Consider the following 9430-nt stretch of genomic DNA (forward strand, 5'->3'; position numbering starts at 1 on the left):
TTATTTTTGTCTAAATGAATATCCAGTTACCTTAGCACTATTTATTGAAAAAAAAAATGTTTTCTTCCTAGCCATCTATGGTCAGCTTTGTCACAAATCAAGTATCCATACATATGGCAATAAATATCTGGGTCATCTCTTCTGTTCCATTGATCTATTTTTCGGTCCTTTTGCCAATATCACATTCTCTTAATTACTATAAATATGCAAGTCTCAATAGTGAGTAGGCCATGTTTTCCCAAGGTTTTTTTTTTTTTTCTTCAACAGCATCTTGACTATTCACAGTGTTTTAATTTTAGTACAAATTTTAGAATAAGCTTGCCAAATTCTGGAAAGTACCTGGTTGGTATTTTGATTAGGACAGCACTGAAGCTATAGATTCATTTGGAAGAACTGACATCTTTGATATAAATCTTTCCAATGAATCTCTAAATCTATAGGTCTGTGGTCAATTTCTCTTTGTATTTCCTGTGGGCTTGAAAAGTAAAACAGGTTCTACAGTTGTTGGGTGCAGCATTCTTGGGAGCAGTAAGTAGTTTTGTAAGTTGTGCTGTTCAAATTATTTGTATTCCTAATAAGTTTTCTCTACTAGCAATTACTAAAAAAGTTGTTTTATCATATTCCATTACGACTGCAGATTTGTCTATTTCTCTTTGTAGTTCTATCAATTTTTGATTTAGGTATTTTGAGCATGTTATTAAGAACACACAAATTAAAAATGTAGATAAAGCCAGATTTCAAAAAATTCAGCAATAACAAAAATTAAGAATTAAAACAATGGCTTTAATCCCAAGTGAGACCCAGCTAAAGAATTACTGAGCTGAAAATTAGGTTAAAATACTCTATCGAGATTAATTATGGACAATCAAAAGACAGGAAATACAGAGGAGCAGGTAAGAGCCACAACATATGCAGTGAGAATAATAACACACAATTAATTGCTATTCCTAAGAGAAGCAAAAGCAAAAAATATGTTTTCTGATATCTGAGAATATAAGAGTGAGAATTTTCCAAAACTGATTAATTCAAGAAGCCTAGGGGCTTAAGTAGTCCAGGACCATCTTAATCCAACAACAAGGCTTGAGGGTTTTGGTCTACTCAGAGGACTAGAAGTCAAGCTGTGGTACATGTGAGAACTGTTTTATTTCTGATTAACTCCTATCTGCCGGGGTGAAATCCTTGACAAGTCCTAGATTCCTATCGTTTTTTCTCTCTTGTTTCAGAAAGCTACGAAAGTGCAGCTCAGAAGCTCAAATATTATCCCAGCTAATGACCAATGAGAAAAAAAAAAAAAAGGAAACTCATTTTATTGCACTTTGCTTTATTGTGCTTCATTGGTACTGTGTGGGTTTGTTTGTTTGTTTTTGGTTTGGGGGGTTTTTTACAAATTGAAGGCAAAACCCTCTACCAGCAAAAAGATTATAACTCACTTTATTGTGATAGTCTGGAACCATACCTGCAATGTCTCTGAGGTATGCCTGTATATATTTCTAACAGAGAGAAATTTAGTTGTTTTAACCTGAGAATTGCTATAAAAATGTTGGAGGAACTGTCCTCCTGCTGCCTCTTCACAGTCATCCCTCTGTGTGCACATCCCAGTGTCTCATTTTGTGTCAAAATTTCCCCTATTTATAAGGACTCCAGTCATACTGAGTTGGGGCTCACCCTAATGGCTTTATTTTAACTTAATTACCTCCTTCTAGGCCTTATTTCTACATACAGTCATATTCTGAGGTTCTGTGGGTCAGGGCTTGACGTATAAGTTTTGAGGTGACACAATTCAGCCCATAATACTTCTCGTCTGTAATATAGAGGGTTGTGCCATTAGGGAAGCTGAGGAAACTATGCACCCTCCAATATAAATGGAGAATTTTGCATCCCTTGACTCCCGTCCTTGGTCCTTTCAATATTACTTCCTTGTACTAAGTTCTCTAAGATTTTCTTCAGACTCTAACTATGACAGTCCTGTGATTCTAGTTATAAAGGAAGCACCTGAGAACTGTGATGATACGCAGATAACAAAAATATAACGAGGCCAGAGAAGTAAGTCAACGTGTGAGAACTGGAAAATATGACTTGATTATGAGGTGGTTGTTTTAGGAGCCAAAGGCTTAACCAACCTCTAACACTGTACTCTCAGCATCGAGGTCTCACCTCCATTATAAATTCTGTCTGTGCAAGCACAACTGTCAAGAAATAGGCCCTACACATGCCAAAAAAAAAAAAAAAAAGGTACCAGCCAGTTTATTGGCAAGATCATTTTGCCTGTGGATAAGATCTCATACTGATCTGCAAAAGGGTGATCTAGGGACACAGGGCATTTTTTTAATTAGGTCACGCTACTCAATGTCCTTGCATTCAGTACAACCAAAAATATATTTTTTCCAAGCTCTGCGTCATGTCATTAAAACTGAATCCATATGTTTTTAATTCATGGATAATCGACTCATTAACAAATTGTATGGTGAGAATAAATTGATGTCCTCATACTTTTCAAACCTTGCAGTGAGGTTTGTTTCTCCAGTTATTTTTCTTAGAAAAATAAAATTTTGTTATGTCAAAAAACATTGTAACCACACTAACCACAAACTCTACATGTTCTTACTCTGCCAAGCACTAGAAAAAGCTTAGATCGTCTACGTGGGGGGAAAACTGCTGTGGCTTAAGATAGCCATGTTTCTCCCTACCCCAATGCTTGCAACTTTCACCCCTCACCTCCAGATCAGTGACATCGAATTTTTCATCCAGTATATTTTACAGTTTACAAAGGGCTTTCTTCCGTCACCTCACTAGATCTTCAGTAACATTCCATAAAGTCATCACCTCTAGCCATCGCTTTCATTCCGATTTAACAAAGAGGAAGATGAGGCTCAGAGAAATTAGCTGTCTTGCTCAAAGGAACAGGGTGTGATAGCCATTCTCCAAGATGGCCCCCAATTGTACCAGGATTGGGCTATGTGACCAACAGCAATTGGCAGAAATAATATGTCACTTCAAAGTCTAGGTGATAAATAGACTATGGCTTCAATCTTGGGAGTTTCTCCTCTCTCTCTCTCTCTCTTTCTCTCCCTCTATCTCTCAATCTCTCTCCCCCTACCGCCCCCTCTCTATCTGGATGAAGCCAGCTATCATATCATGAGGACACTCAGGAATTTTGTGGCAGGCCCAGTGATGAGGAACTGAAGTCTCCAGCCAACAGCCAACAAGAAACTGAAGCCTGCCAAAAACCACACAAGTGAGCTTGGAAGTAATTCCTTCAGCTCCAGTAAGGCCTTCAGATAACTGCATCCTTGCCCAATGGCTTAACTGTAACCTCGTTAAAGACTCTGAGCCAGAACCACTCAGCGAAGCTATTCCTGGATTCCTGGGAGATAATATGTTTATTGTTTTAAACTGCTAAGTGTAAGGGTAACTTGTTACATAGCAATGGATAGCTGATACATAGGGCTACGTGTGTTCCACAATGGCATGACACAACAATGATAATGAATCATGTACCTTTCTATCATCCCCAAAGTGGTGAATCCTATATTCACTAAGAAACATAAGCAATTTTAAACTCAAGACACTCTAGTCTTAGGTGAAGGGGAAACTTAAAGAAGAAAATAAGTTTTGCCTTTGCAATACAGAATACACTGTTGCCTTATATTGAAAGCTTTTTGGCACCATTACCTATTTGATCCCAACAGAATAGTCTCAAACTGGAACCACAATAGGTACTCTACATAGGTTGCGATTGCATAGATGTCCCCCTTCTGTGAGGGAGTTCAGTGAGCACTGCTGCACGCCTGATGAGCAGGATCATTGGTGTCTGTCCACCCCAAATCTCACCAATGGATTTTGATAAATGACATGAAGGTGTAGCTCAAGACCCAGAGTCCCTAGATTGTATTCTCCTCAGGCCTCTAGCAGACGTGCCCATCTTTGTTTCACTGTTCCCCTTCCCTTTTAAAGAAACTGCCCTGTCCACAGCCCTTGACACATGTATCTCTGGGCCACCAGTGACTGCACCAGGAACGGACGCCTGAACCAAACCCAGCTCTCTCTTATTAAGGTGGTGAAAGGAAGAGTCTCTAAGGGTCTGAGGAAGCTGGATCATGGGAGGCATAGGACTTGTGAAAGATCACAGAGTCTAGTCAGCCTTGGCATTGTGCCAAGATAATGCAGAATTATAAGAAAGCAAAAAATCCAAAATTAAGTAGTAGAACCCAGTCTGCAGAAGGAAGCAGGAGGATGGAGTGAATGTCCAAATGAAGCAGCACCGAGAAATCTTCAGGTCCCCAGAGACTGGCTTGTTCCTACTTTTCTCTTGTGGCCTGGCAGAGCTTCATTTCCTGTCTTGACACGCCTTCGAGATAGTCCCCACGGTCCTTCCACAACCCCTCTTCCTGTCCAGACTATTCTGATGGGTTTCTATTTCTTGCAATCAGCAAGCACTGAATAAAACCATGCCCGATGTTTTTAAGTTAAACAAGAGAAAAGGATGAGCGACACAGATTCATTTGATTCTAAACTATTAAAGTCACTTTTAGGTCATAGATCACACCTGTGCTTTGTGATATCCCCCAGCAAAAGCTTATCATTTGATAGAAGAGGAAAACGATACCCAGGTAGAAGGGACTTATTCCAGGTCACACAGCAAATGGCGGAACCAAGACTAGGACATGGGCCCCTCATATTGTCCCAGGTTCTTTTATTACTTTGCTGTCGGGTAGTCTGTTCTTTCCAATGACTGCGTTCTCCAGGGCAAGCAAAACAGGTCAAAATTAAAGAGAAATAGCAGAGATCATTAGGGTCTCCCCACGCCAACCTCACCTATGGATTCGGGGGGAATTTTGCTTAGATCTGAGGCAGGTGAAAGGAAAAGATGAGAGAGATGATGTTGCTGGATTTCTTTAAAGAGCTGGGTCAGAGACAGAGTGAGAGACATGAAATGAGGTTACTGATACCCACTTTAAAAGACAGTTCATCTGCATCTTAAGAGGACACTGAGAAAGAAAGTTTTTCAACCTTCCCGTAAAATTATGAGGTCAGTCTGTTAATAAGAAAAACATATTGCAACTTCTTAGAGCAATTGTGCTGAGCACACTGAACTGCAGAATGCCCTTGGTGCATACCTCCTTACTATAATATACCCACTTAGTAATTTGGTGCTTGAAACAATCAAAATTATTTTGTGTTACAATGTTATTAGATTTCCAGTAATGGAAAAAGCAAAAAGCCTCTTCGCTGGTCCTCATGCATTATAGTACCTTAAATATTTTAATATCATTGCAAGCATGAACATGTTCTCAATATATGTTAATGAAGATTTAAGTCATTTAAGTGTTTCACACAAGTGAAGTAAAGGTGAGTAAGGTGAGCCATTAAAAAAATGATAATTAGCCTGACGGATGGGCCAAAAAGATACTAGAGAAAGGGAAATGGTCCTACAATTAGCCCACAGTTAAAGATAAATAGGCCTAAATCCCAGTAGAAAAACCCCAGGGTCACTGTGGATGACAAAGAAGAGGACCCTGTCTCCTACTTTTAGCTGTAACTACAGTCACGGCTAACATTTATTGAGTATTTCCTCTATGCTAGGGACTGTGTTAAGTAATTTATATGCATTATTTCACATAATCTTCATAAGAACCATATTAAGTTGGCAGTATTACTTTTATTTTCCCCATTTTATAGATTTAAAAATGTAGAGCTTAGGGAAGTTAACTTCACCCAGGTTTGCTATCTAATAAGGGATAGATCTCAGAGATTCGACACCCCCAGGCCTTTCCCTCTCTCTACCTCTCATTTCTGTCACATTCTAAACATGAGCTTTATTCTTCAGCCTCCTCCATGTGTCAGGAGACCTGGGCAAAAGTGGTTCTGAGGCAACAATTATACAGTTAATGAGTCGAGGGGAAACCCTCCAGTTTACATATGAAAAATCCCAGGGAAGACCTTGTCCTTATTTGGTCCACATGCCCACCCCTGGGCCCATCATTGTGTTCAAGAAGGTTCTATGGTTGCCCATACCTGAGGTAATACACCTGCCCTGTGATCAATAAAACAGATGCTTTGACTGGTAGCATCACCAAAATCCCATTATTGTAATAAAGAACTGGACGGACAGTAGCAGACCAAAACAGGTACCTGCACAGTCACCCTGTGTGACAGTGATAGACCTCAGAGTCATTAACCTGAGATTTAAAAAGCCACACTGCGAGGTGACAAAGAATCGAAATGCAGGAAGCACAGATTCGAGCAGAAACCCAAATAGGGTCTGAATACAGGGTGAAACGATTTTTATGAGGAAAGGAAAGAAATAATTACATGAAAAGAAGAAAGAATTCCTATAGGTGCTGACGAGCTGAGCTTCTCATGGTTACACATGATTAGTCACTGGTCTATCTTCAGATAGAGCGTCCATAATCATTAGTCCTCGTGCTCAAGATGTCGACTTTTCTGCTAGCTTTACACCTGTTTGTAAAACAATGTTGGTTTTAGTCCAGCTCCAAGGTCTGGCCCAGTCTAAAGATTCAAGGAACAAAACGTGCAAGGCAGCACCCTGGAATGGTGGCTCTGAGTCCATTTTGCAATGCCTCTATTTACGTTATTTTTCACACAATGGAGAGTCCAGAGGTGTTCCAAGGAGAAGAGGAAACATGAAGAGAGACTTGAAGATGTTAAATAACAACCTATCCAGAGATCCACAAGTCGTTTAGATGTGTCTGGAGAACAGGATGGGTATGGTGAAGAGGTTGAGATTTGAGATTAAAAGTCACGGAGAACTTTGTGTGACCCCCCAAGGAGTCAGAACTTTATCCTGAAAGCAATGATACATCATAAAAGGATTTTAAGCTGCAGAGTACTATGGTCAGTTCTGATTTGGAGAAAATACAGTTTTATAGTTGATATACAAGGAGAATTAGGAGCAGAAACATCAGTGAGGAAACTGACAATCACTCAGGCAAAAATGATTCATGTTTTTGTAAATGAACAAAAGCACCGGCAATGGAGTTGGTGCTGAAGAACTAGAGAAGAGTGATTGATGCTAAGGAGGCAGGATTTGTAAAAGACGATCTGAATCCTTACTGGAATTAGATCGTTCTGACTGTCCACTGATGCTCAACCACCTTCGTGGCTGACCCAGCAGGACTGCCAACACAGCAATAAAACCCAAAGTAAACAGAACCCAAATCCCGTGGGTCTCCCAGAAGTAGCAGAAGAAATAGCAACTACATCCCTACCACTTACAAGACTTAAATCTGAGCTGCTGGTTTTGCAATTTATAAAGGACACTGTAAGCCCATAGCCTTGGAAAGGAATTACCAGTGCACAAATTTTTCCTGTAGGTGTTTTAACTTGTGCAGTTTAACAGCTAGAACCCTCGGGAGGCAGCATGACACATGAAAAGAGCTGAGCCATGAGCACAGACAGACCTGCCTCTGACACCCTCTATTCCCCCCTGGACCAGGGCTTAACCCCTCTAAGTTGCAGTTTTCCTAGGAGGTACCTCCCTGGAAATAATGCTATTTTTCTCTCAGGAGTTTCGTGAAGACTAAAAATAATCACACATGAGACAACGAAACAAACTTCGTGAGGTGTTTAGAAATGACTCTGAATCACTAATTTGTTTTGCTCAAGGGGGCAGAGGAAGAAACACCAAAATATGGGACATTCATGCTTTCCACCAACAAATGAATTCTTGCCATAGAGAATCAAATTAACAATGTCATAAATAGTGAGTTAATCATCACAGTGTATACATTAAAATCGAGGTGAATTAATTCAAATTCTAATAACATTTTCTAATAAATTACATTTTCTCCTGGAACTTATAATGAATAAATAAGATTTCTTAACAAAAACATGTAAACTTTTGTAGAAATCACCACCCAGTGGTTAAGAGTTACATTCCATAGAAAACAGCAATAAATATTTGTACATAAATGGCAGACCTTCACAGGAGAGTTTATCCTTTTCAACAAATAACGTAGTGAGAAATTTAATTTAATAATTTAGAACACTTGTCACACCTGGCTAAACTTCTTTCTCGTTTGCCATTTTATGGTAATTGGTTTGTAAATATTCTTTAACCTCCTCTCATCTTTAAGACAAAGGATGTGTTTAAAATTTTATTTTATTATTAATTTCAAGTATACAGTACATTGGTTAGACATTTATATAGTTTATGAACTGATCCCCCTGATTGCTCTTTCTCTCCTCTGGCTCTCCACCTAGCCATTACATTAATGCCGACTGCATTCCCTATGCCATACTCCCCTCCCCATGACCAGTTATTGACTACTAATTTGTACTTCTTTAACCCTTCACCCTGTCTCCCAGCCCCACAACCTCCCTCCCCTCCAGCCATCACCAGATTGTCCTCTATATTTCTGAGTGTTTTCAATTAGTTTTTTCTTTTTGTTCCTTAGATTCCACATATAAGTGAAATCATATGGTAGTTATCTTTCTCCGTCTGATTTAATTCATTCAGCATAATAACCTCTAGGTTCACCTATGTCATTGAGAATGGTAAGATTTCATTTTTTTATGGTTGAGTAATATGTCATTGTATAAATGAACCATAATTTCTTTACCCAATCGTCTGTTGATGGGCATTTAGGTTGCTTCCATCTTGGCTATTGTGCTGCCATAAACATAGAGGTGCATAGATCTTTACAAATTATTGTTTTGGTTTTCTATGGATAAATACCCAGAATTGCAATTGCTGGGTCAGAAGGCATATCTATTTTTAATTTTCTGAGGAATCCCCAGACTGTGTTCCATAGTAGCTGCACCAATTTGCAATGCCACCAACAGTGTATGAGGATACTAAACTAGCCTGAGCCTTTCTATCCCCAGAGTCACTTGGATTGTCTTTTTTCTCCTATGTCCTTTAAATCTGTTGAGTTTTGAAGCAATAATTCAGCCACAACTGTGACCAAGAAAAATTGTGAATAGAAAAATACGGCTTTTAATTTTCTTTTTCCACATATGGAAAGTGCCTAGCACAGCACTTGGCCCAAAGAAGAAGCTCGGGCACAGGCAAAACAGGACTCGCTCTGCTTCCTGTCTGGTCGGTGAGCGCCCTACGCCACCGGAAGTCCTGGCATTCACGTCCTTCTTAGTGAACATTCTGCCATGTGGTTATTTGTATTTGGCTCTTTCTAAATCTTAACAAGAAAAGGTAGGCTTGTTTGAGAACAGTAAATCAAACATGTGGAATATCTACTTTCCTCTTTTTTTAAAAAAAAAAAGGTAATTTCTTGCGACTCCACTTACCTGGCTTCTCTTTATTCTCCTAGGCTGGCTCAGATTCCTCATAATAAATGTAGATGCACCTTGCAAGAACCTAGAAGAAAAAAATTCAAGAAAGTTAGTACAATAAACCTCCAATTGCAAATACATATCATATAATTCTAATACGGGTGACCCCAGATTTAAA

At 39.3% G+C, this 9430-nt stretch overlaps 1 pseudogene; it reads right to left on the minus strand.

The window, feature by feature from the left end:
• LOC102894593 overlaps positions 1-9430 on the minus strand; it is a 56695-nt pseudogene that overhangs the window by 47216 nt on the left and 49 nt on the right.

The sequence above is a fragment of the Pteropus alecto genome, unplaced genomic scaffold, assembly GCF_000325575.1.
Source record: "Pteropus alecto unplaced genomic scaffold, ASM32557v1 scaffold146, whole genome shotgun sequence".
NCBI classification, from domain to species: Eukaryota; Metazoa; Chordata; class Mammalia; order Chiroptera; family Pteropodidae; genus Pteropus; species Pteropus alecto.